This window comes from Sorex araneus, chromosome 5 (genome assembly GCF_027595985.1).
Source record: "Sorex araneus isolate mSorAra2 chromosome 5, mSorAra2.pri, whole genome shotgun sequence".
Taxonomy (NCBI): domain Eukaryota; kingdom Metazoa; phylum Chordata; class Mammalia; order Eulipotyphla; family Soricidae; genus Sorex; species Sorex araneus.
Window position 1 is genome coordinate 23,766,848 of NC_073306.1, and position 16,293 is coordinate 23,783,140.

Genomic DNA, 16,293 nt, shown 5'->3' on the forward strand with positions numbered 1-16,293 from the left:
TTCTTTTTTTTTAATTTCATCAAGGCCTTGACCAATTAACACTGAACAAAAACAATGTTATTTGAGGACCTGCCATGTTTCCAGCCATATATCTCCATTTTCAAAAGAAAACATTTAAAAACACAACACATTCTTTGAAAAGATTTCAGTTGTGCCACTTTCTTAATAGTTTTTTTTTTCTTTTTGTTTGTTTGTTTGGGGGCCACACCCAGCATTGCACAGGACTTCCTCCTGGCTCTTCACTCAGGAATCACTCCTGATGGGGCTGGGGAGACCAAATGCTGTGCCAGGGATCAAAATGGGGTCAGGTTCAATAGCTCCCTACCAGTCATACAATTTCTCTGACCCTAATAGGTTTATCTTTTGATCCTATCCAGATTTATAATCTACGAGCAATTGTTTTTATTAAAGGGAGTGATTTTATTGAAATCACGAACTTTAAGTTGACTTTGCCACTGAGAAATACTTTAAAAGCTGTAATAATTATTCAAAATAAATAACTGGTTGAGTATATTAGAAAACAACAAACTGGTAAAGACAAACTAGGTCAAGCACTAGAAGGTAAACATGTAGGTTAGCCTGCAATCTTGGAGCCACTTTTCTCCTAGGGGTATTGTAAATAATAGTAGATTGGCTTTAAAAAGATAGTATTTTAAAAAGCCTTGTTCGTGAGTGTGTGCAGAAGAGGTAATGGCAAGTTTTTCTGCTTGATTCTTCTGTGAATACAAAGTTGTTCTTTAAAAAATTTAATTTTACAAAAAGATCTGTCAGGCCAAAAGTTGGATACCAAGAGAAGCTTCAAGATAGGGACTCCGGGGGCTGGAGCTATAGTACAGAGGGCAGGGCATTTGCCTTGCATGAGGCCGACCCTGGTTCAATTCCCAGCATCCCATATGGTCTCCCGAGCGCTGCCAGGAGTAATTCCTGAGTGCAGAGTCAGGAGTCAGCTCTGAGCATCGCCGAGTGTGACCCAAAAAAACAAAACAGAACAAAACAAAAAAAAAAATAGGGGCTCGGTAAGTAGGAAATGTTCTGACTGGGACTTCAAAGCGCTGTCCTTGGGGATGAAGAGTGAAATAAAACAGTTGCTGGTCATCTGGGTAACTCAGAAAGATCTGGATGTCTCTCTGAAGTGGATTAAAACAAGCCCAGGTTGTTAGTGACTCCAGGCACTTTGCCGGCAAAAACAAATGAAAAGCTTTTCTGTAGGAAGATGTTATCATTTTAGCTGGCTTAATTTTATAAACATGTTAAAAACAATGACTAGCATGTTAGTGAAGATGAAAAGTATACTAGGGCACAAAACACACTGTCACTGTCATCCCATTGCTCATCGATTTGCTCGAGCGGGCACCAGTAACGTCTCCATTGTAAGACTTGTTTTTACTGTTTTTTTGGCATATCGAATACACCACGGGGAGCTTGCCAGGCTCTGCCGTGTGGGCGAGATACTCTCGGTAGCTTTCCGGGCTCTCCAAGAGGGGCGGAGGAATCTAACCTGGGCCAGCCTACAGCAGGTAGGGTGTTTGCCTTGCTTGTGGCCGACCAGGGTTCTATCCCCAGCATCCCACATGGTCTCCTGAGCACCACCAGGAGTAAATTCTGAGTAGAGAGCCAGGAGTAACCCCTATGCATCTCTGGGTGTGACCCAAAAACTAAAAAAAAAAGAAGAAGAAAATGTTCTCACTCTTTTATTCCTGGAATTATATTTTATAAAAGCCTCAGAGTGGACAATTTTTAACTATTATAGAAAATTAGCTAAAGTTAAATTACTTCTGGTTCATGATACACACAGAACACTTCAAAGCTTTCAAATGGAATTTCCTTTGATAAAAAAATTGAAATTAATGGGAAGGCAGAGACACAACCATTAGAGTTGAAGTCAGAGATCATATATAAATACATGTTAACTTTGACACCAAACAGGGAGATCAGAATTTAGGAGCATGACAATCTTTTAAGATTTTTTTTAAGGTAAAAGACAATAAGCCACTGACTTCAGAAGGCTCAAGTATCCCAAGCATGGCAAATCAAAAGAAGTTCACAGATCTGTACAAGCCAGAAAACAAAAATTACTGCAAACCAAAGATACAGGAAATATCTGAAGAACAGTTCTATGGAAATGAAGGTAAAATAAGAAAAAATATTTTATCTATTTACTTAAATTTTAGATTTTTGAGCCCCATCCATCACTCCTGGTGGTGACAAAGGAAGCTGCTGTTGGCTGTGTGCAAGGCAAGCACCTTACTTCCCCCTTGGACAATCTCTCCAGCCCCAAAAACAGTAAAAAAGATTAATTAAATTATGGTAAGCTCTCAAAAGAACAACAGAAGCCAGAAGACTATGGAAGTACTATACTGCAGAAAAATATCCTTCACAGACTAAGATGAAATAAAGTGATTTTTCAGACTGACAAAACACAAATTTCTCTAAGTGGGGACCTGTCAAAACAAACCAACAAAACATATTCATTAGTCTGAAAAAGCTCCCTGGCCAAGGATCAAAGATCTTGAACAACAGAATAAACGAGAGTATAGTACAATATTATAATCCATAGAACAAAATACATATCTGAGCTCAATACAAATGTAAATAAATGAATAAAGAATAAGGTACATATCTTCAGAAAATTTTTAATTAATAAAAATAGAAGGAATGAGAAAATTTAAAAATCACTGGTCTGGAACACAGGGATGTGATTCCATGATAGAGCATTAGACTTGCAATGTGTGAAATTGTGTCCAATTCCCAGCATCAGAAAACAAAAATAAATTAAAAATACCTACAAGAGACTTACCAGTCATGATCTAGAGACTCACAAAAATACCTACTAGACAAATACTGGTTACCAGCAAGATCTATCAATGTCCTATTATTGATAGCTACAATCAGTGAGAAAAGGATTATATACACAGGATATAAGCTCAGAGTATCTCTGGATATAGTCTCATACGTCTCTCCCAAAATGTTTAACAATTACAAAACAAAAACCCAGACAATGTGTTAATCTAGTCATCAAGGTTAATATCATCAAAAATAAAAGTATTCATGTCATATATCCCTTTCCAAATTAAATCCCATTGAGAAGGAAACATCTGAGGTATTTTTTACTAAAAATATATATAATCTCAGTCTCTTCATGGAAGAATATTAGATAAGCCCATATTGAGAGCTGTACTATAAAATGACTATTCATCAAAAATGTCAAGGTCATGGAAGACAAGGGAAGAAGTAAAAGCAGTGTGGGATTTTGGACAGAATCCTAGAATAGAAAGGGAGCATCAGAGGGAAAAATAAAACTGTGGTTTGCTTAAAAGCACCGTACAAAATTGGTGGAAAAATCCAATTCAGGACATGCAAGTCCAAGTAGGGTGGGAAGAGTGTGTATTATGCCAAGGAACAGTTGGCACGGGGCAGTAAAGCCTACATCAGGAAAAGATAAGTCTGGCACGGGAAGTCAGAGCTCAAGAAAGGGTGCTCACATTGCAGAGGATGGGATCAGCCGGCGTAAGATTCTGGAGGCTATAAGGGGTGTGGTCTTCATACAAGGATCGGTGATTATGGGAAGCTCATTACATATAAGAGGATCAATAATATTAGTATAGATACAAGGATAACAAACTTCTACAGTACTAGATCCAAAACAAAAATAGCATTATTATTCGATCATAATTTATTTGCTCATGAGAAATAAAATACAGTAATGATATACACAAGCTGAAGAGGCAGCTCTTAAGAGGTAAAATCAAAGCCAGGAGATAGCTTAAAGTGCTGGAGTGCTTGTCTTGCATGTGGGAGGCCCAGGTTCTAACCCCAACACCCCATGGTCCCCTGAGCACTGCCAGGAGCAACGCCCACCTTCATGGCTACACAATGTGGCCCGAGATCATTGCCAAGTAGCACTGTAGCACTGTCGTCCCATTGTTCACCGATTTGCTTGAGCAGGCACCAGTAATGTCTCCATTGTGAGACTTGTTGTTACTGTTTTTGGCACATCGAATATGCCACGAGTGGCTTGCTGGGCTCTCTGAGAGGGACAGAGGAATTGAACCCGGGTCAGCCTCATGCAAGGCAAACACCCTACCTGCTGTGCTATTGCTCTAGTCCAATAGTTAAAACAATATGTAAAAAATAAATTACTTCCCTCAAATATAAAAAAACAAGTGAACTCTTCTTCCCGCTTTTAATGTTTTATATATATTCAGCTTATAATTTCTTCTCTAGTACCTGCCTCTCCTCCTCATTATACTTTCAGGTCCTATTCCTATTCTTTAAGGTAGTGAAATCTAAATTGTGTGGCTTATGACCAACAATACAAAATTTTAACAATACCACCCATTTCTGAACTGAATATACAGGGACCACCCCCCAGCAGTGCTCAGGGGGCTATGTGGTGTCGGGGATCAAACAGGGGCCTCCCATATGCTAAGCATCTACTCTATCATTTGCCAAGGATCTCGGGCTCTATTTCACAAACACGTTTATTCAAGTATGTGTACACACATGTATACCTATAAAAATGGTACATTAGTTTCACAAAACTATACCCGTTCTTCCTACATGTCATAAACAATATATTCTGTGGTGTTTCTTTTTATTTTATGGGTCTCAGAGTGGTGCTTGGGGCCCAGGAACCACTCCTGTAACAGTTGGCCAGCCCAGCTGGAGCACCCTGACAGTGCTAAGAAGACATACAGTGGTCCTCAGGGGCTTCCAGGGTGGAACACTGACACCCCTGCCTCCTTTGATGTCACTTTTTGGTGTTTTCTCTGGGGGGAAGGAAGGGAGAGGTACACCTGGAGATGCTCAGGGGTTACTCCCGTCTGCACTCAGGAATTACTCCTGATGATGCTCAGGAGACCATTTGGAGTGCAGGGGACCCAAGCAAGTACTCAGCCTGCTGTACTATGATGCCGGGTCCACTTTGTTACTTTTTTAAAATAATTGGGGGCTGGAGCGATAGTACAGCGGGTAGGGCATTTGCCTTGCATGTGGCCCACCTGGGTTTTATCCTTGGCATCCCATATGATTCCCCAAGCACCATCAGGAGTAATTCCTGAGTGAAGAGCCAGGAGTAACCCCTGAGCATTGCTGGGTGTGACCCAAAAAGAAAAAAAAAAGACAAAAACAAAAACCATAAAAATAAAAAGAATTGTGCTGGAGACATAATACAAAGATTAAGGCACCTGACTTGCATGTGGCCAATCCTGGTTCAATGTACCAGCACCATAGAAGGTTCCCCATTCCAGCCCACCCCACTACTGCCATGAGTGATCCCTGAGGACAAAATCAGAAATAAGCCACCAGGTATGGCCCAAAAACCAAAACCAAAGCAAAAATCAAAACAAAAACATAAAAAAACCCATTGAGTTTGGTCCAGTAAAATTCACAATGAACTTCCAAACTGCTGCTATCCAGTTTGATAACTGTTCTCAGCTCCCCCCCCTGCCCAACCAAGCTACTGCTTTTCACTCTTTCTCCTTTTAAAAAATGTTTTAATTCTCATAGATTAAGTCACATTTTTACAACAACTGCATTTATGTTTTTTTCTGTACAGTTACCACACTTCACCATCACCAAACTGCCCAACACCTGCCACCAAAGTCTTTGCTACTTCTCGTCCTTGTCTTCATCCCTTACACCACCTCCCTACTTGGCTTAAGTGTAGGTTATAAAGGTTGGTGATAATAACTAGCTTTGTTCCCAGCCACCAACTCCCTGAGGAGGATAAACTTTTAAGTTTTACTTTTGTCTGCTATAATCTAAGGATGACCATATCACTTGTGAAATGATCATCACAGTACTTGGATAATAATAGGACTTAGACGATACTCGGTTGCTGTGAGCTTATTTTTCATTGTATTTGCAGGGGCCTTCCCAATGAGCCACCAGGGCTACACCTGCTAGGCTATATGGTGCCAGGGATCAAACCCAGGCCCAGGCACATACCTCACTGCACTCCAGCTATTTTTCCAGCACCATTTCAAGGCTTAAATAATTACATTCCGCCCTCGGATACCTCCATCCTTCTGAAGGGTGTTTACCTTTGCCTTGTTTAATGCTTGCTTTAAACTCTCAAAAAATTTAAAAAAAAACTTAGAATATATACTATAATACTTGACATATGCTAAGATGTCAGTATATTACTACTAGTCTCACACAGTCATAAGAGAAAACAAATTCTATTAATAATCTGATAAGCAATTAGCCAGAGAAGATGAGCAGGAGAGAGATAAGTATCAATTCTTCATGCCCAATAATCCCTGGCTAATATAAAAATAAAAGAAAGTGCACTGAAGATAAACAATATTCATCTAAGAAAATACTTACATATCCAATATTTTATAATGATAGTTTTTGGTGTAGTTGTTTTGTTTGGTCTTTGGGCAACACCCCATGGTGCCCAGGGCTTATTCCCAGCTCAGTGTTCAGGGGGTCACTCCTGGCAAGGCTCAGAGCATCATATAGGTTCTGGGGATTGAACAACGGTCAGTATGCGAGGCATGGATCTTTTTTTTTTTTATTTAATTTATTTATTTTTAATTAGAGAATCACCGTGAGGGTACAGTTACAGATTTATACACTTTTGTGCTTATACTTCCCTCATACAAAGTTTGGGAACCCATCCCTTCACCAGTGCCCATTCTCCACCACCCGTAAACCCAGTGTCCCTCCCACCCTCCCCAATCCCATCTCCCCCCCACCCCACCCTGCCACTGTGGCAAGGCATTCCCTTCTGTTTTCTCTCTCTAATTAGCTGTTGTGGTTTGCAATAAAGGTGTTGAGTGGCCACTGTGCTCAGTCTCTAGCCCTCATTCAGCCCGCAACTCCCTTCCCCCACATGGCCTTCGACTACAATGTAGTTGGTGATCGCTTCTCTGAGTTGACCTTTCCCCGGAACGTGAGGCCAGCCTCGAAGCCATGGAGTCAACCTCCTGGTACTTATTTCTACAGTTCTTGGGTGTTAGTCTCCCACTCTGTTATTCTATATACCATAGATGAGTGCAATCTTTCTATGTCTGTCTCTCTCTTTCTGACTCATTTCACTCAGCATGAAACTTTTCAGAGGCATGGATCTTAACCCCTCACTCTCTCTCCAGTCCCAATCTAGTTCAATCTAGTCACATGTCTATACTACACATATCTGATGCAGATCTTAGAACCCCTTATTATTTCTGACTATGATCAGTAATCTGTTCTCCTAGCCTCATTTTCTTTTTTAAGATATACAAAAATTATGAATCACTGCCTACTTATAAAAGAAGACTAAATGCCTAGTATGAAACTGAAGTAAAAAGAAGAACTATACTCCTTACCCTCCCTTAGTCTGAAAGTCATTGTGAAATGAAACCATTACACAAACTTACACAAGGGTTAAGTGCTGAGTCACTGCTCAAAGATCTACTGGGTCCTAATACTCATCAGCATCAGTTACAATTTTTGTGATATGGGCAAGTATAAGACAGTCCATAAACTCAATAGTTTCCTGTAAGAACGATCGATCACACATGTTGGAGGTGGGGACGGTGTGGGCAGAGTGATACTACAGCTGGTAAGGTGCTAGGGTTTGTCTTGCACAAAGCCGACCCAGGTTCAATTCCCAGTATCCCATAAGGTCCTCTGAGCCTGGAGTCAGGCCTTGAGCATTGCTGGGTGGGCCCCCTTCCCCAAAAAAGAACAATCAGCCAGTTGGTTAGTACTGTGTTCTTCAACCACCAGTCCTTGGATCACTGCCTGTCCTTCCATGTAGAAATGTTGAAAAATCACTGGTCTAGCCCCTTGGTTGTTAATTGTGGGTCAATGGGCCCAGCATGTAAGACACAAGTGGCCCACTGGTGTAGAAGGGTTGAAGAACATGGGATTGATAGTTGTTTAGTGATGTGCTATCTTCACCCATTCCAGTAAGTTCTAATATCTGCTTACAAGAACTCTATTCATTCTTTTCTTTTTTTCTTTTTGGGTCACACCTGGCAATGCTCAGGGAAACTATATGGGATGCCAGAGATTGAATCTGGATTACCACATGCAAGGCAAATGCCCTTCCAGCTGTATTATCACTCTGACCCCCTCTATTCATTCCTCGATCAATGCTGAAATGTTATCTGCACCACACATGCTTTTGATAATAAGACCTGCCCTCACTAAAATTTAAATATTCCAATACTCAGGTATATATAAATACAGGCCCTATTTTAGTCATTGCTTGGGCATTGGGACATAACTTCAAGCAATCGTTTATAGCTCTCCTGCAGCGATAACTGCCATCCAAATCTACCTTTTCTGTCTTAGTTCCCAGCATGTCCCTCTATGAGTTACTACATTTCAGCTACATTATAATTACTGCTCACAGGACTTGGAATCCATAGTTTTGTTTTGGTTTTTTTTTCTGACCACACCTGGCAGAGCTCAGAAATCACTCCTGGCAGGGCTCAGAGGACCAGATGGGATGCCAGAGATAGAATCTAGGTTGGCTGCATACAAGGCAAACAAGGCAAGCATCCCATCCGCTGTACTCTCCCTCCAGACTCAAATCCCTAGGCTTCTGCTCAAGTTATTTCCTCTGCTGGAACCTTTCTGTCTCTTTGTAGAAATACAATTAATATAAGCCAACTCTGTTACTTAATTTGTACCACTGGTTTGACACATATGTCTAAACATATAACATGCACTAACTAATTCTCATAAGAACAAAAGCAAGGTATGATTGTTGTCATTATTAGTGTTTTATAAAATCATAGTAACAGGGCTGGAGAAATAGAACGGGTTAAAACTTGTGTGCAGCCTAACCCAGTTCAATTGCACAAGGTACTGCAAGCAACTGCAGGAGAGATCCTGCAGCACAAAACGACAAGCAGCTCTGTATACTTCTAGGTACTGACCATCCCCAGATTAAAAAACAAAAAACCACAAATCTAGAAAACAACAAATAAAAATGGAGTGTCTAGGCTTTCAACCAATTTATATGCACTGCTAGATAAATTTTGTTTTATGCTTTTCTTGGTAGACAAAAATCCTTGTTGTGAGACAATCTTTTCACACATTGGTGATAATATATGGCAGAGAAAAAAAACAAGATCAAAACTCTCAAGTCAGTAGTATAAGTATAATTTGTACAAGTACTCCTGGGTTCAAGTCGGCCTCACTATTTTTGTATGATCTCAGAAAGACAGTATTTAACACCTCTAAGTTGGATCCATGCATTTCAAAGGGGGTTAATACCACCAACTACCTCATGGGGTCACTGTGAAAATTGGGTGAAAGAAGCAATCACCACACTAGGAGTCTAGTAAGTTCAAGGAATCCAGAGCATACACTATTTTCATGATAATACTAAAGTACCATTACATGGGTTTTTTCCCTCAGTGAACAGCACTGGTGGTAAAAATGCTGGTACCTGAGAACAAAGGAGCCAATGGCACCGAAGTGAACTGGCAGCTACCATATTCCTCAGCACCACACAGACCAGCAGGGAAAAAAAATCTTGTATCCCTTAAGAAGGTCTTTGAAGAAGCCGTAAACATTATTCAATCTCACCCCTTGAGTACATGCATTTAATTTAATCTTATCTTGGTCTGAAGGTCACTCCCAGGGACTACTATGGTCTGTGCTGCAGGCGTGAGGGGGTTACCTCAGGGTGGTGCTTAGGGGACTGTGTGGGGCAAGGGGTCAAACCCAAAGCTTCTGATCAGCATACACAAAAGTCTGGCCTCCCAACACTGCACTTCCAAGTCCCCATCTCCTGCTTTGCTTTTTTCTTTTCTGCGTTGCACTCAGCCCTTGTGAGACAGACACTTATTTTATGTTTATTACTATTGCCTGTCCCCTTTAACTGGAATGTAAACAGATAAAGGAAGAGCCCTTCATTAATTCTACTTATTAATCCCAAGAATCACACTGGGAAAACAGGCAAATAACATGTCTTACATATGAGATAATGTTGCATTGATTTCACTGTTCAGTGTATGATTCTGGTTTTATATATGAAATCTAAAATGTTATTTAGCTTTATATTTAGAATCTTAAAAATGTTGAATTTCTTAAATATTATTTTTGCTTAAAAATATCCTTTAAATCTTTAAATATGTATCCTTTGAAAGCATCCTTTATATCTGCTATAATTGGCTCCTTCAAAGATTTACAAATAGTTTTAGCTGAAGTCTCCAAACTGAAGAATAAAACACAAGCAAATATTTATAAAAGTGTCTCTCCCCCACAACTTCTGTTTTGACTGCCTGAGCCGTATTTCTCTTCTCTTGGACAGTTAGCACTGCATGGGACAAATGGATATTGGTTATCTCTGATTCAGTCAAAATAAACAATTAAATTCAACTTACAGTTTTTTTAAATTCAATCCACAATCACAAGCTTCTACGTCGATTTATTTCCAGTCAATGAAAATTCTTACCAAATGTATTTGTAAAATATATCCTATAAGTTATATTGCCTGCAGCCATAGTTTCCTAAGTACTTTATTTAGTTCATATTTAGTTTTAATAGAATTTTCAAAAATTAAGACTTGAGGGGCTGGAGAGATAGTACAGGAGATAAGGCACTTACCTTGCATGTGCCACTGTTAAGATGACCTTGGCTTGAATCGCCAGTACCACATAAGGTCCCTGCCCCAAACACTACTCCCTCGCCACACCCAACCACCTCCCCCAACTCCCCCCCACCCCCGCACCATCCCGGGCTACAAGCTGCCCAAAGTAAGATTTGAGTTTTTAGTCCTTCAGATATATAATATGGCAGGGGGCAGGGGGAGGTGTTGAAAAAAAATGTTAGTAGTAGGTTTTATTTATCTGGGGGAGGGGCAAAAAGCTACACAGTTTTTAACTGAAACCTATTTAGAACAATACAAGGGGAGAGAAAGCAGTACAAGCCTGAGCGAGAACACAGGTTTCTCCAGAATGAAAATACGCCGAGAAATAGAAAAGCAAGAAAGACGCATGTTCAGGAGAGAATCAAACTTGAAGAGCAAGACTGAAAATAGAAAGTTTTATATCGGGTAAGAGGGAGGGTGATTTTACAGAACAGAGATCAGGAAAAGGTGTGTGGGGCTGAGGAATCGAGCGGAGGGTGCTAAAAAGGATACCTGCAGAAACTCTGAGAGTAAAACATCACGATGGTGACTCAGATGAGAAAAGGCAGAATCTGATGTGCATGGCCTTCACTTGGTAGAGGGAAAGTGTAGAAATTACATTTGCTGGGAAAGAGAAGATTTCAAATTTGAGTAAATAAACATGATAGACGGTATCACATAGATAATAGAATATAGGAAGGAAAGTAGGTTAGGACTGATGTGTTACAAATATTTTTACTTACGATTTGAAGAGTCTCAGACACTAGCCTGAAATTGTGTATGTCTGAAGCCTGACCAAAGTATCTTATTATCAAAAGCTTTACTAAATTTATTTAGTGCTTATCTATAATAGGTTGACTCAAAAATACTTCTTCTCCAAAAGAAGTAAAAAAGTTGAATACAACTTCAATGAATTCTGGCCAAGAGAAAGGAGAGAGGGAAGGAGGGAGGTAATTTTGAGATGTTGGAGCCAAGTTTCAGTTCATGAGGATAAATATAGAACTTCAAAAATATCGTCAAGGTTAAAGGTTATTTGGAAAAGAAGAATGATGTTACAGAATTATTCCAAGTTTGAATCAGGCAATGAAAGGAAAAAGGAAGAATTAATGTTAGAGAATACAGTTTAAAAAAAGACTAAAGCAAGGAAAATAAAACATCTGCAAGAAAAGCAAATTGGTTGCCGAACTCTTTGTCCACTTCCAAGGCAAACAAGGTCAAAAAAGATGTGGCCTCACAAGGAGAAATGAACAATAATGCTGTTTTTGTTACTTTACATAAAGTATTGAGATTTTTCTGAAAATATTCCTTACATGCTGAGGGTAGGAAAGCCTTTCAACATTAAAAATAAATAAATAAAAAAGGATGCCAGTGTACCTTCAGGGGATAAAGTGTATCAGAGGCCCTTTTCTCTTACAGTCCTACAGAGCTGAAGGCTACATTCTCCGCCCACAGAAACCCCGGGAATCAGAGAGGGCTGCAGTAAACTCCTTTCTCCCTTCTCCAGATTTAGCTTTAGTCAGTTCATCCATCACTTTTCTTTGGGAAAGCATGCATTTCCAGATCAAGAGAGCAATGTAAATTCAAACATAATGACAGTACATCCCAGGCGGCCTGGAAGACACATCAGTGGCTTAAAGCCTTGCCCAACCAATGTAAGGCCCCAAGTCCAAACCTTGTGATGGCAAGTTCACACTGCGGTGATCCTGACACCCTTGCTCTCTGGATCCCCAGCAAGGAAGGGCACAGAATTGTGACTCCACGGCCTAGAAAGCACTCACAGAGGCGACAAGATCCTGAGCTCACCCACTAGTGCTGCTACATTTGCCCAAGCCTGACAACTCCAGGTCTAATAATCAGGAAACAAATGGGGGGGGGGGGGCGGCGGGGGAGAGGCAGCAGCAGTGCATTCCACAAGCCTATTGCAATTCTGTCTGGCATGCTCTCTTGTGTCTTACCTTGAGAAAAAGTTTATTTAAGACCTTATGACATCTCACTAAACTCCAACTAAGTTCACTGCTTCCAATCTTAGTTCTCTTAAAAGCATCCAAACACTTCCCAGTGTTCCTTCAGAGGCACCAATGAGGCAAGACATTTCCCTCATGCTGCTCCCTAACTTACAGAAAGAGTGCTTTAATGTATCTAATAGAGACTTTTTTTTTCCCCGCTTTCCGGGTCACACAAGGTGATGTTCAGGGGCCACTCTTGGCTCTGCACTCAGGAATTACTCCTGGCCGGTGCTTGGGAACCATATGAAAAGCCGGGGATTGAACCCAGGTGGGCTGCATGCAAGGCAAATACTCTACCCGCCGTGCTATGGCTCTGACCCCTGAAAGATTTCTGATGACTGGTTCTAGACTCAGTTCAACCTGCCTTTTCCTCACCTCCCATGTCTTCTCCACTCTGCTTCATTTTTCACATTCTCCAGTATGTCATCATCCCTTTTCAGATTTCCAAGTTTTTCAATAATTTCCCTTTACCTGAAATGTGATGAGAGGTTTGAGCCACAGCTGGTGGCACTCAGGGGACCACCTCTGGTTCTATGCTCAAGGATCACTTCTGGCTTGGCGGATAGGCAGTGCCCAGGGACCAGAGGCAGAACCAGCGATCAAACCCAGGGTCACCACAAGCAAGCAAGCACTTTACCCCATATACTGTCACTCTTCACTCTCCTTTTGCTTCTAACCCTGTCCATCCCCCTGCCTGTTCATCTTGCATCTTCCGTGAGCTTTTTCCTGCCTCCACCAATTTTCTTTTCTACTATTCTGTAAATCTCTATATTTAGATTGTAGAGTCATGCACAGCTTAATAACCAGGATGCATTCTGAGGAATATGTCATGGTTGATTTCAATCTTGTGTGAACATCACAGAGTACAATTACACAAACCTAAATGGTAAGTAGGTTACTATTCACCTAGACCTTATGATGTAGTCTATTATTCATCACTGGCAAAAAAAAAACAAAAAGCATTGTTAATTGATTGATGATTATTTGTTCCAAATTCTGTGCCATGGGTAAGTACTTCAGTATAAGTAGGGCTCAGTTTCCTCAGTTTTCTGCCTTTTGGGGTTACAAAAATAGAGACAACGAATATAAACCTTTGGTATAGGTCTGCATCAAGCTGTTCCCTTCATCACTGTCTTAGTAAATGTTCCCACGGTCATTCCTCCCACTTAGCCAAGCTCAGTGAGTAGAGGATCACCTCCAGGTCCCTGAAGCCATGCTCAATTGAATGACCATTTTCAAGAACCTAGTCTGAGTTAGCTCTAGCTCAGACTTTAGGCTAAAAAAGGAGAAAAGGGAATCTTATAAATAGCAGGGCCACCCTCACAACTTTGTCAAGTATTAATAGCAACATCTACTGGTTTGGATCTCTGCTCTTTGCCAGGCATCATATTGAGTATTTATGTGCATTTTCTCTAATCTTACTATTCTAAGTGGGTGGAGGGTTACTGTTGACGCCCCCTCTCTCACCATTCAACATTTAGGCTTCTTTGGAAGGCAAGACTATGTCTACAGGAGGAATAAGTAGGAGGTGTGTTGTTTTGTTTTACTCAACACTTGAATATTCTTCCTCCCTTGGCACATTCAAAGAACTCTGCATTTGGAACAGGAATAAAATTAAATAGGGAACAGGTCAATGTTTGACTCCCTGTGCTTTAAACCCAAACAAGGAACATTCCTGGATCCTTCTTTGGCTCTTCTTGCAAAGTTCCCACACACATGGCAAGAGATTGCTCACCTCATGCTTTTAGCCATGACTCACATCACTCTCCTCTGACCAATGTCCCAGTTCTTTTACCTCAGTTGGGCTCCAGCCCTGAGACAATGACCAATCTGATATAAACTGAGCACAGGAAAAAGTCTGACAACAGAACCACCTCACAGTATGAAAATACTAATGTAAACAGAGTAGGAGACACACTGTCGTGTTTAGAAGAGAGAACAGGATCCAAGCTGGAGCTACAAAGAGGCAGAGTGAAGAGTCAGTGTAGTGAAGGGTTAATGAGGAGCGGCATGAACAAGCAGTACCTGTAATATAAACAGTAGGCCTTTGAATGCAGCCTCTGCCATTCCCCACGCACATTACTTTGGATACCATTGGGGTCTCAGTTTCCTTATCCATAAGATGGGAAGATACTTATTTCATAAACATGTGTATATGTTAGCAATACAGAGCCTAGGACAATATGAACTATATATAACCTTAGGAGATTGCTTCCTCTTCACCTCCCTTCCTCCTTTATTCATAGGCTCTCTTTCACAATATAACTTTTTCCAGAAACTATTTTTAATCATCATCCTCTCCAACACAAGAAAGTCCCACTGGCACCATTATGGAAGAACTAGATTTAATTCTCTTTTACATTATCCCAATACCTAGAAGTAGGCAATCGCCCATAGCAGATGTCCTCATTAAAGCAAGCCTTCAGGGCCAGAATGGTAGTACAGTGGGAAAGGCACTGCCTCGCATGCAGTCAACCTGGTGTAATCCCCGGCACCCCAAGCACTGCCGAGAATAATTCCTGAGTGCAGAACCAGGAGTAAGCCCTAAGCATCACTGTGTGAGACCACCAAAACAAAACAACCAACCAACCAACCAACAGACAACAAGCAAGCAACAAAGATGCAGCTTCTTTACAGTTTATCTGAATTGTTATTCATTTTTCCAGGGTACCAAACTATCTAAAAAGTTTTACAATTTGTTTGTTTGTTTTGGGGGGTGGGCATGGGGAATGTGGGAGGGAGGCATGCCTGGTTATGCTCATGGCTTACTCTGGTCTCTGTGTTCAGGGATGACTCCTGGTGAATAATAAAGCTATTGTTAACAGACTCTTCCCTGTACCATATACATACATTAAATATGTAGGATATAAAGCTTATTTTTGTCCCTATGTTAGCTGGAAGCCTCCCAAGTTTCCTGTGATATAAGATTACAATTTCATATAATGGTACTTCCCTACTCAATTTTTGTATGACCAGTACTTTAGTGTGTAGTCATGTCTCAGAGAAAATTTTGAATTTTTTCTCCTTTGACATTTATTAAATGTTTTATTACACACTACACTGAAACAGTAACAAATTAAACTCTATTTTATGGCTTTTGGGGGGTCGGGGGGTCACACTCAGTGATGCTCAGGGGTTACTCCTGGCTCTGCACTCTGGAATTATTCCCAGCAGTGCTCGAGGGACCATGTGGGATGTCGGGGATCAAACCCAGGTCGGCCACATGCAAGGCAAATGCCCTACCCGCTGCCTTATCACTTCAACCCATGAATTAAACTTTAAAAGGACATTTGGTATCTACATAATGTATCAGAAAGGTAGAGAGGTGGCTGCCACAGAGACACCACACACTAGTCTTGATCTCACCTCTAGGACAGCAGGAGACGAGCCCCGAATTTTCTTTTATCAGGCAGTAACTGGCTGTTTTATGCCATCACACTACAGTTCCTACACTACCAACATGTCCACGTAAAGACTACTGTTTATGCAACTATTTTCTAATACATTTAACATTTTAGTTAACATTATTTAGATGATAAAAAAACAAAAATTGAAGTACCAGGAGTGACAATATAGAAATTTAATCAACAGTATCATTCAGAAATAATTTTGCATTAGGTATGATGAAAACAAACTGTCACCAAAAAGGAACTCCTTAGATTTTGGCCATGAGACTTTAGTTGGTTGCCTGTGTATTACCCTTTGAAG

At 40.7% G+C, this 16,293-nt stretch overlaps 1 protein-coding gene across 8 annotated transcripts in view; it reads right to left on the reverse strand.

Annotated features, from left to right (window-relative positions):
- The window catches only part of OSBPL9 (oxysterol binding protein like 9), a 223,716-nt gene that overhangs the window by 74,616 nt on the left and 132,807 nt on the right, over positions 1 to 16,293 (reverse strand). The gene's annotated exons all lie outside the window — the stretch shown is intronic.